Below are 16,523 nucleotides of genomic sequence, written 5' to 3' on the forward strand. Positions count from 1 at the left end.
GGAAAAGAAAAGGTAGTGGAGACATCATGAGTAAAACTATTAAGCATATTGATTTTCTAAGAGTAATCTGAGTGAGGGAAATACTGGGGTGAGAGGAGATTTGCAGTCATCTTTGGTGGGTGGAAGGTGAGTCAGGAAGATGTGGAGACAAGAACAAGAATAACAACGAAAAGCACAACTTGAACAATTAACAACTGCTAAGCCCTTGCTATGTGTAGGTACTGTCCTATTAACTTACAACATAGCTTCATTTCTTACAGTTCTGCAACCTTTCTTTGGGGGGCACTGAGTAGAGGACACTTTTGTTTGGGAAGATGATGACTAGAAGGCACCTTTATTTGAAGGGGGTGTTGGGGAGGGGCACATGGATCTAGGGATTGGAAAGGGAAGAGAGAGCTGAAGATGCAGGCTCTTAAGTGACATGACGGTCCTTGTGAACAATAGACCGTGTGCTCCAAGTCACACAGGAAGATGGTGAAGGTTGCCTGGAATTGGGAGATTGCACAGATAAAACATGGCTGATTGAATTAGTCTTAAAGAGGACCAGGGACTGTTTGAGTAGAGGAGTGTGAAGTGGATCCATAAAAGGACCAGAAAGTATGGCCAGAAGGGAAGTGTGCATTGCATGGTTATTTGTTCTTTTGTGTTCTTGATGTTTCATCTATGTTCTGTTAAAAAAATAGTTTTATTCCATTCTTCTGTCATTATATATCTTTCTTTCTACCAGACTGCATATTATTTGAAGGAGTGAAATATGTCTTTAATTTTTAAATCTCTCATACCTTGCACTCAAAAGGTGCTTTGTTAACCTTTATTGAATGAAAGGAGGATACATTTCAATTTAAAAAATTAATGTACAGGATGAAGGAGACCAAAATGGCAGCAGCTTATAAGGAAAAGGTCCTGGAAGTAAAGGGGTGAAAATGGGGTGAAAGGATGTGGTAAAAGGGTTTATTGGGGCAGTAATTTTGGTGGAACCAGACAATGTTAGTAAAAAGAAGAAAATGAGAGGATACTCTTATACAGATACAAAAATTATAAGCAAAATATTGGCAAAATTGAATTCAACAATGTACTTTAAAAATACATCATGACTAAGTATGATTTTTCCTGGAAATGTAAGGATTATTTGATGTCAAAAAAACCATCAATGCCATCAATGTAATTCAAATGATTAGTAAAATAAAGGAGATAAAATATATTTCATTGGATGCAGAAAAAAGGAATAAATAAAATTCAGTGCTTTCATGATTTTTAAAAAATGGTCTTAGAAATTCTATCTATGGCTGCTGAGTAGACTAAATCAACACAAGTCTGTTCTCTAGGTATTGTCAGGTCTGGTTGCTTCTGAAGACTCCAGTGGAGACTCCATTTCCTTGCCTTTTCTAGCTTCTGGAAGTCACCTGCATTGCTTAGCTTTGTGACTCCTTCCTCACATCATATCATGTTTTCTCCTCCTGCTTCCGTCATCACATTGCTTTTTTTTTTAAATTTCTGTAGTCAAATCTCCCTTTTCTTCCCTGTACTTTGATCACTTCTCTAAAGTCCCTTTGGCCATAAAGTTAATGTTCACAGAATCTAGAGATTAGGATTGGGATATCTTTGGGGGCCAGTATTCAGCTGTCCATAGAAAGTTAAGCCTAAAAGCATAAATTTGTATTATCTTATAACACTGAAAATATTCTTGTCCTGTGAGCTGGCTTTTTGCTACTGGCACAGTAACAAAGGAAAGGAAACATGGAAAGGAAACATGGCTGAAGATGTTCATTGCAGCTTTATTTATACTACAAAAAACCCCTCGTAATATTATTATAATACAGGGGCAGTGGTGTGCAGTGCAGTAATTAGAATATAGTCTTTGGAGGCAGCCAGGCTTAGATTTGAGTCCTGGTGCTGTTATTTACTAGCTAAATGATTTGGGGCAGATTAGTTCACATCTCCGGTTTACATTCCTCATCTGTGAAGTGAGAATAGTAACAATCACCACATCACTGGGTTATTGTGAGAATTAAGTAAGTCAATCCATGTAAAATGTTTAATTACACAGTGCTTGGTACATGATATGCTCTAAATATGTATATACAATGGCAGCAGCAACAATAATACAGTTGAAGGATTGACGTAGTTCAGACCCTAGTGGGGCACATAATTAAACGCTTAGGGGACTGAAGAGAAAGTCTTCTTTATGCCATCTTCCTCCAGAAGACAGACCCAGGACCTGGGGTAAATATTAGATACTGTCATATTTTGAAAAAACGCAAGAAAGAGCCTTCCAACAATTAGAGCGCTCCAATGATGGCGCAGGCGGCCGAGCAAAAATAAGAGAACTCCCTGTCTCTGGATGTTTTCAAACAGTCTGGAAGACCATCTGGCAGAGATACTGCCAAGGAGATTCCTGTTTGGGTAGGAGTTGGAAGAAATAAATTCTAAGGTCTCTACCAGGTCTAATAATGCAATTATATTTTATTTATTTAAAATACTTAATCGGGTTTTTCTTTCAAACAAGCATTCTTGTAACAAGCCAAACCACAAGGCGACCCGACAACAGGGTGGAGCGGGATGAGGAGGCCAGTCTCCACACCTCCTAATCCCGTCCTTCTGGGGTAACCGATGTTGACAGCTTGGTTTGTGTTCTTTTTCTGGACTTTTCTTTATACTCCTACAAACTTATGCAAACACACACATGCACACCACTCCCTCCCCGTCAGTGTTTTCTATCTTTTAGACGGTTAAGATCTGCTATATCTGCTGTTCAGCAGCTTGACTTGTTTTACTTAATATATCATGGATATAACTGATTTAAAACTTCATCAAGAAGAATAAATGTGCTTGAAACACTAAGACAGTCTTGAAAATTGCCTTACAAGATATTAAAATTTTATTAGAAAGCTACTTCATTAAAATCATGTGGTATCAGCACAAAAATAGGTAAATAGATCACGATAGAGAGGCCAAGGATAGCTCGAAATTCATATGGGAATTTGGCCTTCTAAATTGGTAAGAAAATGATTCCTTCCCTCCTATCTACGTACCATATAGAAAGACTATTATATAAAAATACAAGTAAATTTAAGGAATTAAAGTATTAAAAATATTAGAAGGCAACTTTGGACACCCTTTGAATAATCTTGGGGGTGTGTGTATATTGAGAACTTCTAAACAACATGAGAAATCCAGAGGCCAAAAAGATTGACAAATTTGACTATACAAAAAATAAAGACTTTTGCTTGGGAAAAGACAATAGACAAAGTTGAAAACAAATCATATAGGGAAAAAATATTTGTAGTACATGTAACAGTCAAGGGGTTAATGTCCTTATTATATTAAAAAAGCACCCTGCAATCTAATTAGGAGAAATTAAGTAACTCAGTTTTAAACTGGGCTAAGAATATCAACAGGTAAGAGATAGAAGGGGAAATCAGATGGGCAATAAACAAATGAGAAGATAGAAACATCACACGCTGTGAGGGAAATGCAAATGAAAGCAACAATAAGTTGTCATTTGCATGCATTATATTGGCACAAATGTGAAAGATTAATAACATCTATAAGTACAAAGATTGTGAGCAAATAGCTGTTGTGAAATGTTCCTGGGAATGTGAAATGTCCCTGTTTGGGAAAGTTCCTGCACTCTGCTTCGGTGGCCCTGGGTTCAGAGGCACTCTGCTTCGGTGGCCCTGGGTTCAGAGGTTTGGATCCTGGCCATGGACCTAACACTGCTTGTCAAGCCATAATGTGGCAGTGTCCCACATACAAAAAATGGAGGAGGATTGGCATGGATGTTAGCCTGGGCACAATCTTCCTCAAGTGTAAAAAGAGGAAGATTGGCAACAGATGTTCACTCAGGGCCAATCTTCCTCACCAAAAAAAAAAGTTCAAATTAAAAAACATCAGTGCAATGAACATTCCTATGCATGTGAGTCTCTGTTTCCCTAGGGTGTATTCCTTGGGATGAAATTTCTCCCACAAATTGTACTGACACTTTTAAGACTTTTGAAGCACATTGTCAAATTGCTTTTCAAGGTTTGTGCAATTTGTATGAGCTTATATTTTCAGATAGTGTAGGTTGTAGCTGTAGTTTTTCTACAGAAATAGCCAACATTATTGAAATCTTGCTATTCATCGGGCACCATATTAAGTACTTTCAGCTGAACTCCCCAGAAGGGGTAGGCCCTTTATGGATCACTTTATGGATGAGGAAACTGAAACTCAGAGAGGTTGAGGAACTGGGTTCCATGCTGGCAAGTGGCTTGGTTAAGACTCATATGAGATCCGTTTAATGCCAAAGGCAGTGTGCTAACCACTTTACTATCTTATGCTCTTATTTATTAGACTAGCTGTTGCTAAGCATGCAATCTAGGGATTAAGAAAATATTGAATAGAGATAGGAAAAATAATTTCTGTCTGAATAGCGCTGGGACCTTAGGAGACCTAGAGTCATGGGACGTAGATGACGCTTCTAGAATCAGTATTCACTGAAGTCAGGATTTTCCTTGGTCCTCTGACTCTTTAGAGTTCTCAGAACTAAATGGTGAGCCTAAATCTTCATCGTATTTTTTCCCCCAAGAAGCTTTCAGCTTGCTTTTAAAGCATTGAGATAAGGATGGTTGTCTGCTGCTGGTGCATTTCTGTTGAAGACTTAGTCCTGATTTTTTAATCATCGTGTCTATAACACATGTAGTTTTGTTCTCAGCTCGTTTATGGGCCAAGTGGAATGTAAAAATAGAGAAGGGTACATTATACACTGTGCTGTGTATACTCCATTTATGTGAGGCCGCTCATCATTACTCTCATAAACGTGCCAAAGCTTTCATCCTTCAGTTGTTCTAAGTAGGGAGTTAATCATCTTTATTGTTTCCCAGAGAGTGTTGTTTTAACAAAGCTTCTTTTTTGTTGTATGATTTTCAGATTTCATTTTATGTACTGGGTTGAGTTCTCCAGGAAAATGACATTTTCATGGTGGTCCTTTGTTTATGAAAGACCACACTTCACTTGAAACTACTTAATTTGATCTATTTATATAATTTATTAAAGTATAGCTGATAATACTTAAATTAGAGGTTGACAGTTTTTCTAGTACAGAAAAAGTCAGAAACCAATTTGTTTTGCTAGACTTTTAGGACCTGGAGTTTTATATGATTTTATACCCCAAATCATTGCCTTTAATTCAATTTAAATAAATGCAATAGTAATCCAGATCAGTTAATAAAAATTGGGTTAAAAATTCTGAGTTATTGTTGTAATTGTGGCTAGGTAGGTTTTGATTAAAGTGAATTGGTTAATTTGCATAGCATGCAAATCATTCGTTCCTTCATTTTAATTCATTTTGTTACATCCATACACATTAGTTCACATTCCTCTAATTACTCTGAAATATTGTCGTAGTTTTCCAAAAACAATCCAATCTCTGTATGTGACAATCCTCACTCTGCCTTGCTTCCCTTTTATTGGTTTCTTTGTGGCATGCCTTTCCCTTTTGGGAGAAGATGACCCTAAATGATTTATGAAATAGAATAATAATATATCTCCTATTTTTCCAAATCCCTCTACTTCTACTGCCTTTTTTTTCGGATTACCACTGTGTACGAGCATACATCTTCATTGAGCTGTCCAGAAAGACGCCTAAGTCTTTCTACAGGTCTGGAAGCTCTCCATGTGTTTCTCAGGGCCAATGTTAAGAAGGATTATACATTGCCAAGAAAGCAAAAATAAAAATTCAGATGTAATGAACATCTTATGACAGAGGTGATTGAGTTCTTGGATGTGAAATGTAATTGGATCTAATTGTGAAGCCCAATTGTTTATAGCAGAGACATGTGTAGAATTTATGAGTTGGATGGTCTACTCCACACTGAATGTAAGTAGTGTTAGCCCCGAGTAACCACATAAATAAAGTGTGTTACTTCAAGTCATGCTCCTTACTGGGCAAATCAGATGACAGCTATACTGTTCCTGTGCTGTTTCAGGCTCTTTCATGAAAAGGAGGTCTGAAGTAAGAGTGCCCCGTGGTGGTTCTTAGCACTTTTTTGTGACTTCACGCCATTTGCGTGTGTAATGTGCAGCTCTCAGCAGTTCTCATTTCACTTCAGTGATTCTCAACAATGGCAGAGGTATTGGGTGGGACATGTGCTCTAAAATGGCCCCCAGGAGATGATGATCCACCATTTTCCCAAGTGCCACCTCTCCCACTCCTGTTGAGAATAACATAGCAAGGAATATCAGGAAATACTATGTTAAACTCTATGCCAATAAAATAGAAATTTCCAAATAAATTTACTCTTTTTTGTTGGAAAATTATGAATTGTCAAAATTGACTTTAAAAGGAAAAAATATTATATAGACAAATATCATAAAAAAATTTTAGTGTCAAAGATTTATATCCGAAAAAGGTTTTAGAACCATAGAGTTCTATGGGTAAGTTCTTTTAAACTTTCAAGGAACAAATAATTCCAATGATATAAATAAGCTGTTCTTGTCTCACCATGTATGACCCCAATATTTTTTAAATAAAATGCATATGTATGCTATAATTTGTAGAAAAAAAAACATTGGAAACAAAGACCTCAAAATATTAAAGGCATTTATATCTGATCAGTGGGGTTTGGGTTTTTTTTCCACACTTTATTTTCCAACATTTCTATATTGAGCATGGAATATTTTTATAATTTTGTCTTTATAATTTCATAATTCAAAATCAAATCAATCTGTTCTTGAAGAAAGTAGATGTGAATACAGTGAGTGACAGGCCACCTGAATACAGTGTACAAAGTCTGTGGCAAATGTCCACCTTGCATTGAGGAGGTCTCTTTACGGAGTAACTGTTGTCACTGTTGTTAATAATACTTGAGTGGGTCCCCTGAGCTGGTGGCCCTCTGCCCTGGCTGCATGTTAGAATCATCTGGGAAGCTTTACAAATTATCTCGAAGACACTGGTATATATTTTTAAAGCTTCCCAGGTGATTCTAACATGCATCCAGGTCCAGACCATTGTCCACAGCTCACCGCGTAGTATTAGAGAGTTCTGACATTTTGGCTCATTTCAGCAGCCAAGGAAGTGAAAGTCAGGGGTTCCTTTGGCAGGATAAGCTGAGGCAAGTGAAAGCCCGTCACTACCCTCAGTCTGGGTTTTGGCCCTGTGAGTGTAGGGGCGGGGCCTGTACTGCACCACTGTGTTTGCCAGGTATCCAGTCTGAATTAGCTGTCCTTCACTGAGATGCAATTTGGGATAATGGCCCTCTAGTGAAAATTACTCAGTATGAGGCTATTGTTTACATGACTCTTAGTTCAGTCCTTCTTAGGGAACGAGAGGTTTAGTTTGGTTCCTAGTGATGCACAGTTCCAAGAATTTCCATTACACCTAGACTGGATGTCGATTCTATTTCTTATCACTCAATAAAACAATTTATTAGGAAAATAAGATTTAAAAGTGCCAGACTACATACGATACAGCCCTTGCAAATCATAAATGTCCTAAGTCTTGTTGGACAGCAGGAGAGGTAACTAAGATATGTCTTTCCTTGTGGCTCCTGGCTAGGAGCTGGGTCCTGAGGTCGGCTCTGGGTTGGGGAGTGAAACTGTGCGGATGGTTGGAAGCCAAGTGCTAAGGGCCTGGACAAAGGCTGCTGGCTTCCATCTGAAGCCTGGCTATGGGCTCTGGGCTTGTCAGCTCTAGATCCACTTGGTTATTATCACAAATAGGAAGCCCAGTTTCTTGGCAGTAGCCAAGGATGAAGAGCCACGTAGGCCTGAGGAATGTGACATGAAACTCTGCCCTATTATGCCGTTCTTGTTTTTTCCATTGAATTTTAAAGGCAGCGGCAGTAAGGATAAATGATCGGGGAGAGAATGGAGAGCACAAAAGTTTTTGTCTTTCCCAAACATCCTGTTATGTCCTTGTCTATTTTAGGTGATTTATCTTTAAAATCTGCAGTCCTCTGAAGCAGTGGGAAAATCATTACTGTACCTATCTAGCTACAGGAACATTTAAAGCTTTTGTAAAACCCAATCTTTCTTTTTTTTTGCCCTCATCATGCAGTGAACGACAAAGATTTTGTAGATACAAGTTATTTTCCATCAAGCTTATGAATAACACCACTTGGCAGAAGACCCTGAACAAAGAACCAGACTGCGATGTTTTGTAGTGACTTTACATACAGTGTGCCTTAATTACTGGCAAGCCTGTCAAGAGCTTATTCCCACATGTGTCAACACTTTCTTAATACACCATAATTCATCATGTTAGCATGGCAGAAACAAGGTACTCTCCGTCCTTACACTCATCCTTCTCCAAGTGCTGGTCTTGAACTGTGTATCCCACTGCAGCATCTTCGTCTGATGGACAAAGAACAGACTATAGCATTGAAACAGGAAAGTCCCTGGAGTCCGTCAAAGTCGTCCATCACTGAGCACTTAGCCTGCACTCCGTAGCACTCTACATCCAAGACGCACTGCTTCATTGTCAAAAGGACGTTCGCTTAACAACGGCCGTAAATCCTGAAAGGCAGTCGAATTTTAGACAGAAAACTTGGCTAAGAGGGAATCCTATCACTTACCGCTTTTGACAATTTTATTCATTGAGTTCATTTTCATGCTAGTTGCGTGACTAAATTAAGGTAGGAATTTATTTCTCTTTATTGAAAAATATAGGAAGCCTTTTGAGTAGGGGGAAGGAGGGCAAGAAGGGAAAAAAGAAGTCTAAATAATAAACACTGCATATCAGTTGGAAATAGAGTTAATTTGAAGCGCTGTGTTACGCTTTCTGGATCATCTCTTAACCCTTTGGCTCTTCTGAGTGAATTTAGAAATGGGCTCTGAGTCTGATTTTAGATGGTTTGGGGAAGAAGTGGTGAATCTGAGTTGTGTCTCAGAAGAAAATTGGCATTGGATTCTAAAGCAACGTTGCTTTTGAATAGTTATTCAGATTGGTTATTTCATGTTTTCATTTCATTTTCATAGCTGAGGAGAGAGAAGATAATTTGTCTGCCCAAAGTTTCAGATTTTGTGAAATATGCTTCATGTGATCTCTTGGGTAATGCAGGCATTTTCGGGAGTTTGGAAGAAAGGGACCAAGGATCTGTGTATCGGAAGCAGAAACTTTCTTCCTGGTACTGCTGAGGCTTCAAGAAAAGTTCTCTCTGTGTGACTGTATTGCCATCTGTTAAGCCTATTCTGTGATGGACTTACTCATCCTCTGTTGGAATACATGAGTGGGGTTAATGGTGGCATCTTCGTCAACAAGGGAGAGATCACCTGTTTTGTATGAATCTTTTATATTACTTCACATGACGTTTTTCAATAATTGGAGGAAATTACATATAGTGGAGATATATTGAGTGCTTGAATTTTAATATTTGTCAAATATTAGATATGCATTTTAACAGGCATAAGAATGCCACAGTACAACCCCTCCCCTCATCATAGCAACAGTTTCCTCTCTCTATACACATGCACATAATCATGACACAATTATGATGAGGTTAAGGCATAAAAGGAAACATATTTTTCTGTCTTCTGCATCCTTGCAATCCGTATTCATGGTGCATGAATGGTTTGGTGCCAGTAGGAGGAACGCTGACAGTAAGTGCCATAGAGGGAAGGGATGTAGGTGGTTAGTGCTGGCTGTGGCGAGGAGTAGCCACTGGACTTAGGCCCTGACTGATAAGAGAGCTTATTAGAGCAGAAAAGAGAGTGAATTCCAGGAAGAGAGGAAAACAACAAACAATAACTTTTCTGAAGACACAATGCAGGCATCTCTAAAGGAAGCTTTCTAACAGTCTAGTGAGATGTAGTGTGTTAAAATATACATCAAATGACTTGATAGGATGATAAAGCTGAATACACAGTTTTTTTCTCCCAAACTTACTTCTTTTCTTGTTTTCCTTTGTGTATTCATGGAACCAACATTTCATCTGTCTTCCCGTTTGTAAATGTCAAAGGGATCTTTGCTCCTTCCCTTTCACTCTGTTGCTCATGTCTGAATGTACCTCAAAACCCCGTTGATTTTCTATTCTGTAATATCTCTGCAAGCCTTCCCTCCTCTCACTACTCCCTTATCCCTGATCTCAGACTAGCAATAACTTCTCCGCTGGGCTCTCAGCCTCCAGTCTCCTTGCCCAATTTACTTTATGTTTAGCTGTCAGGTTAGGTTTCTTTGGAGCACAGCTGTTATATTCTCCTGGTCAAAAACCTTCAGTTGTCCTCACTGCTTATAGATAAAGGTCCAAATTCCCTATCCTGCATGCAAGAACCTCTCTGTTTTGGTTCTATAGAACTTTCATACTCTGTAATTCAAAGCAAAACTCTACTCCATGCTTCCTTTCTTCCTTGACTGTTCTTTCTACTTTGAACTCAATGCCAATGGTCAGTGCTTAAAACATGATTTGTAGAATAAGGATATTGGAATTTTGAACAATGAGATGTTAATTTACTGGAGGCTTTTATGGATTGTTAATAAAATAGTATTGACAGGAGTTAGGGATTAGGTATTCATACATATATTACTCTCCATATGTAAGACCTACATTTTAAAAGATTTCCTCCATTTTCATTAAATCAATGGTCCTACTGATTGCTGGTAGAACTAAAAATTCTTTCTTTTTTTTTTTGAGGAAGACTGGCCCTGAGCTAACATCCATGCCCATCTTCCTCTACTTTATATGTGGGATGCCTACCACAGCATGGCTTGCCAAACAGCGCCATGTCCGCACCCGGGATCTGAACCGGTGAACCCCGGGCTGCCGAAGCGAAATGTGTGCACTTAACCACTGAACCACCAGGCTGGCCCCCTAAAAATTCTTTAAATCTCTTCCTTCCCAATAAAATTAGATTCCAATAACCAAAAGTCCAGAAATAAGATTATAGCTGGCAGACAAATAGGAAGAAGAGGAATATCAATGTACTAGAGAAGTATTATGTTACCATGTTATATTGCACTAATAAGATAAATGTCTACATTCCATGATTTAATACAATAAAGGCTCATTTCTTGCCACACAAAGTCCAATGCAGGTCAGGCAACCCTCAAGAGCAATTCTCCTCCAGGCAGAGGCTCTGGGGTCCAGGTTTCCTCCATCATCTGATACCGCCATCGCAACACATGGATGCATTGGCACAAAGGCGCTTATTTTCATACATTCTTTTCTTTCATATTCTATTGATTATAACTATTTTAATTATAACTATAACTAACTGCAAGGCACCTGGAAGTGTAGAGGAGCATATGGAACATTTGGTGAGTACTACCATCCCTGGTGCAGGAAATAAAGAGTTAGTGAGAAGTATGTTGGTGGAGCCCCAGGTATTAATATAGAAGACAGCGGTTTACCTGTTACTGGCTGTGTGACTTTCAGCAAGTTGTTTAACCCTCTGTGCTTCAGTTTTCATGTGTATAAAATGAATATTATTCTAATAATGTCTATCTCATAGGGTTGTAGAGTTTATAATTCCTGTAAAGCAGTTGGAAGAGTGCCTGGAACCTTGTAAGTTTGAGTTGATGCTAGTTATTATTATTATTAATATGAAAAACTTGGGAAAAGAGACAAAGACAACCATGACTTGGAGTAAAGTTCTTAAAAATAAGTCTTAATGGGGATAATAAAGGTATCTTCCAACCTTGACAGGCTTTGGGGAAATAATCACAGTGGCCAAGGAGTCTATCAGGTAATTTTCTTGAGGAGCTGGGATAAAGAAGAAATATGGCTGTTTTGTTATTATCATTATTTTAAGGGAGGCTTTCTGAAAACTGTGCTCAGAAGACATGGTATGAATAAAGAGGATTCCATTGACAAGACTAGTCTTCCACTTAGGCAGTAGAAGGAACTGAAGGATGATCTTTATGTTTCCTGCAACAGAAGATGGTAGAGGCATTCACTTATGAGGAAAAACTACATCTGTGATTTCCAGCTGAGCCAAACAGACAATGGAGCCTATTGACACAGAAGGCGGGTGTGGTTCATTACAGCATGCTCTCTGGAGCTGGGCTGTAGGGCTCCAAGTCCTGAAACTGCCTCTTACTAACTGTGCAGCCTGAATCCTCCTCTGCCTCAACTTCACTATCTGTCAAATGGGAATAATAATTGTACCCAGCCACCCAGTAGGGTCATTCTGAGGATTAAAGGCTTCAATATATTTAAAGTATTTTGAAAATGCTAACTCTGTAGTAAATGCTCATTAATTATTAGCCGTTGTTATTACCCAGCTAAGGACAATGAAGAAATATAAATCATAGTAAAGACGCTCAAATGAGTAGGACAAAAATGTCACAGTGAGAAATGAAGAAAATTGTCAACAGCGCTCAGCAAACGCTGACTGTGAGGTATGTTGAGCTGTGGAACAGAGCCCCAAGGATGAGGTGGGATACCTGTTGTTGGAGTCGTGGAAGCTCAGGCAAAATACAAGGAGTCCATCACAGGAAGCGTTCTTATGCTTGTGAGGTTATGGACAAGATGACCTAATAAGGGATTTTTCACCTCAAAGTTTTCTGACGACTGGGTTAGAAAGCTGGAGAGAGTGACAGATTTTTTTTTTTAGGGAGGGAACTACTTTAAGCATTCATGTGGGGTAAGTCTGTTCTGATTTAGTCAAAAATGTGGTTCTGAGCTCAGTGTTGATACCCATGATGGCGTACAAAGGTAGGGGCTCTTCAGTTTCCAAAGTCAGGTGCAGAAGGAGGCGACCACCTGGCTAATTTGGGCCAAAATGCCACAGCAAAATGAGGGGAAGGAAGCTTTTGAATTTAAATTGTCCGGAAAATTACTTTAATTCCCACCATCATTTTACATGATACAAATATTCCTGACTTCTAGATGTTTTGGAAAACAAGTTTGTAGACTGAGGAGTTTTTGACGTGTGTTAATAAGAATGTTTGCTCTATTTTGATATTTCTTGGCATCACTTTTAATGTGTCAGACTAAACACAGATGACAGGTACATGTTTACATAAGTGGCCTCTACTTTCAATTTTATTTTTATTTAGTTACTAGGAGGAAACTTAGGTTCATTGGTAGAAGTAATGGTGGGGAAGTTCAACATCCTCCTCAAAGTCATAACAGTATATGGGGGTTGGGGCATAGTATATCTTTAAAAAAGCATTTTTAATATTATATTATTTGTGTTTGAAAATGAATGAAAACTTTATTTTTCTTATATAAGCTACTTAAAGTAAAGACTGTCAAAATTTTGGCTGATATAGAGCAGATGCAATGATTCTTAGTGGTTTTTGGGAAGGCATGTCATAATATATTAAAGGGAGGCATGTGTGTTTGTGTGTCTACATATATACATATATATATATATATATATATTTTTTTTTTTTCCTTATCTTTTAATGAACTAGTTTCAACAGCTCAGCAGAAAGAAGACCAAAGTTTTTGACTGGGACAATACACACATATACACATACAGGAAAAGCAAGATGGTACAGTGAACAAAGTTTCAGGGTTCCTGTTGAGCTGGGGTTCCACCTCTGAAAACCTGAACTAGTCATTTAACCTCATCAAGTCCGTCTCCTCGTCTGTAAAATGAGAGTAATAGTAGTATCCTTTTATGATCCGTAGGATTGAAATATTCTTATAATAAATGTCAAAATACTTTCCCAATTATAAAGTGCTAAAAGATAAAGATACTATTATTATTATAATACCGTCACTGCCATATATGAATTTATCTAAGACAATAAAGATTCGTTTACTGTTAATACCAGCATTTGCACACACACACACACACACACACATATACACACACGTGAGTATTGTTAAATATACCGTAAGGTTTCCATTTTTGGCTAAAGTATTCAATCTTTTTTACAAATATTCTTTCTCTCCTCACTTTAGAAGACAGGAGGACAAGAGGAACTTTAAAAATAGGTAAAGGAAAGCATAATAACTGTCTTCTTTGTCTTAAGTTTATCCAGCCACCCATGCCTGATAGTGAATGCTCTGGGCATGAATACACTTTTGAGACCATAAAGAATTACTTTAACTTTACTTTAGCCTTTTATCCAGGGGAATAAGAATATTTAATGTTCAGGTCTACAGTAATCATTTCTCTGAAAATAACATTTTTCTGCTTATTCAGACTTCCTCCTCATGCTTCTGGTGTCTTTTTGGCATGGAACAGACATCTGGAAACTCCAAACCTTCCAGAATCTTGTCTTCTCCCTTGGGAATTCATGATTGGACTCTTGACCTTTGACCTTCTCCATACTGCTCTCATGGAGAGCCCTCATCTGATGGTCCTGGTGCAAGAGGGGAGAGATATTTATAGAAGATCAAGTTATTGTTCAGGCTTGTGTCTCTATGTTTAAACACTGGATTTCTGCCTCCAAATTAGTAGTTTACTATGTTTTCTTAAGTGCTGGAAATTTATGGAGTTATCATAGTTGAATTCTTGTTCCTAAAACAAAAACAAAAGAAAATACCACTTACTGATTTATTTCTATTTTTATGTCTTTGGATGGCTTGTATTGCCTTGTAGTAGCAAGCAAGAGTGTTACAAAATTGTTTTCCCCAGAATCTGATTGTTTTTGGGGGGGTACTCCATGTATATTCTTCAGTAATGATGCTGTCCTCACACCCAAGAAATCACTAATAGAAAGGGTGGTGTTTACATTGTTAAGCTATTAGCCATTTCTTTGACTTTTTAATATTTTGTCTGACAATTGAGATAATTAGCAAAATGTGAAATCTTTATGTGTGCTGATGATTACCTAGGAGACTTAGAAAATATTTCAAATCATTTAAAACCAGGAAGAACTGTGGAGGCGATGGGGTTGCTGAAGCTAATTCACAGTATCATAAAATCTCAAGTTAAAAGGCACTATGGCCCCACGGAGAAGAATTCCAAATAATTTATGTAGATATTCTGCCCTCCCCCTCCCCCAAGGAGAGGGAGCATAACACCCATTCCTTAGGTGTGAGCTGCGCATAGTGACTTCCTTGCAAAGTGTACATCATGGAAATGGAGGGTGGAAAGGGGAAGGAAGAGAAACTTTAAAGTGGAGAAACCTGACAACTACTGCCTCAGCCAAGTGATCAAGGCCAACGTTGACTGTCATAAATCATATTGACAGTGTATATCCTTGAAATGATGTGATGAAGATGGCACCTTACCTCTGTAGTCTTCCTCTTAAAATCCCATAGCCCCAGTCTTATCTTGAGAAAAACCACACACAAATTCCAATAGTGGGGCATCCTACAAAATACCTGACCAGTACTCCTCGAAACTGCCGAGATCATCAAAAACAAGGCATATCTGAGAAACTGCCACAGCAAAGAGGAGCCTACAGGGACAGGACAACTATATGGGGGGTCCTGGATGGTATTCTGGAACAGAAAAAGGGCATTAGGTAAAAACTAAGGAAATCTAAATGGACCATGAACTTTAGTTATTAATAATGGTTATTAATATTAATAATTGGTTCATTAACTGTAACAAATGTATCATACTAATGTAAGATGTTAATGGAGGAACTGGATGTGGGGCATATGGGAACTCTCTATGTTATCTTTCAATTACTCTGTAAACCTAAAATTACTCTAAAAATAAAGTCTATTTTATCAAAAAAAAGGGACTTTGACAATTGTCTAGTTGATATCCTTCTAGCGTTCAAAATTCTGTCAAGATTCAGTGTTTTCCTGAATTCCTGAGTGATAGACAACTCGCCACTTCCAAAAGTAGTACTTTGATTAATGCATAATTCTTAGTGTTTTATGCATAATTCTTCTTTGTTTTGGGTAGGTAGTAGCAGCTACCAAAGAAATTTGAGGCGGCTGGGATTAGCACCTCCCCTACAGACTTCCTACATGGCTATAACAAAATAGGTCTCAGAAGAGATTCTTCCCCCATACTTCTCTTGTACTATCATTCATTAGGAAGCAGGCACAGAACAGGTCATGTAACCAGTTCTGTAAGTTTCATGAAGTCTAGGTTCTCTTTCCTTTTTGGCACTCTGACCATGTCTTGTATGAAAGATTTAGTCCAAGGATGATTTTCCAGAGTCAGGATTTTGTGCCCTCCAGTAGGCATCATGAAATCGGAAATCTTCTTAAACCAATGATGGGAATCAGGAATCATTCCTAATCATTTAGGTTGCAGGATTCTTTGGATTTTCAAACTCTGTTTGTGCAAGAGTATTTCAAGACTGTTTTTGCCAGTTCACCTATCTCGATATTTCTAATTTCACCAACAAGAGCTCATTTCTAGTCTTCATTATACTCAATAACCAGTCACTAGTTTAACCAATAAAATCCATTTTTGACATTCAGGATGCTAATTAGTAAGGTAGCTTGTTTAGTGAGATGCTGGTAGCTGACAGACTTGTAATAGATACTCTGGAGCATGGCCTCTTCTGATGTAATGTAGGTGACCGCACATGAACTATGCATTCTGGATATCGTAGTAGCTAACCATCCTTAGAATTAAAGCTTTAACTGGTCAAACATTATATTACATTGCTTATATGGAATGTTTTGAAGTAAATTACAGTCATCAGTACAAGTAAATTCCATTTTTTAAAAACAACTCAA

The sequence above is a fragment of the Equus quagga genome, chromosome 6, assembly GCF_021613505.1.
Source record: "Equus quagga isolate Etosha38 chromosome 6, UCLA_HA_Equagga_1.0, whole genome shotgun sequence".
Taxonomy (NCBI): Eukaryota; Metazoa; Chordata; class Mammalia; order Perissodactyla; family Equidae; genus Equus; species Equus quagga.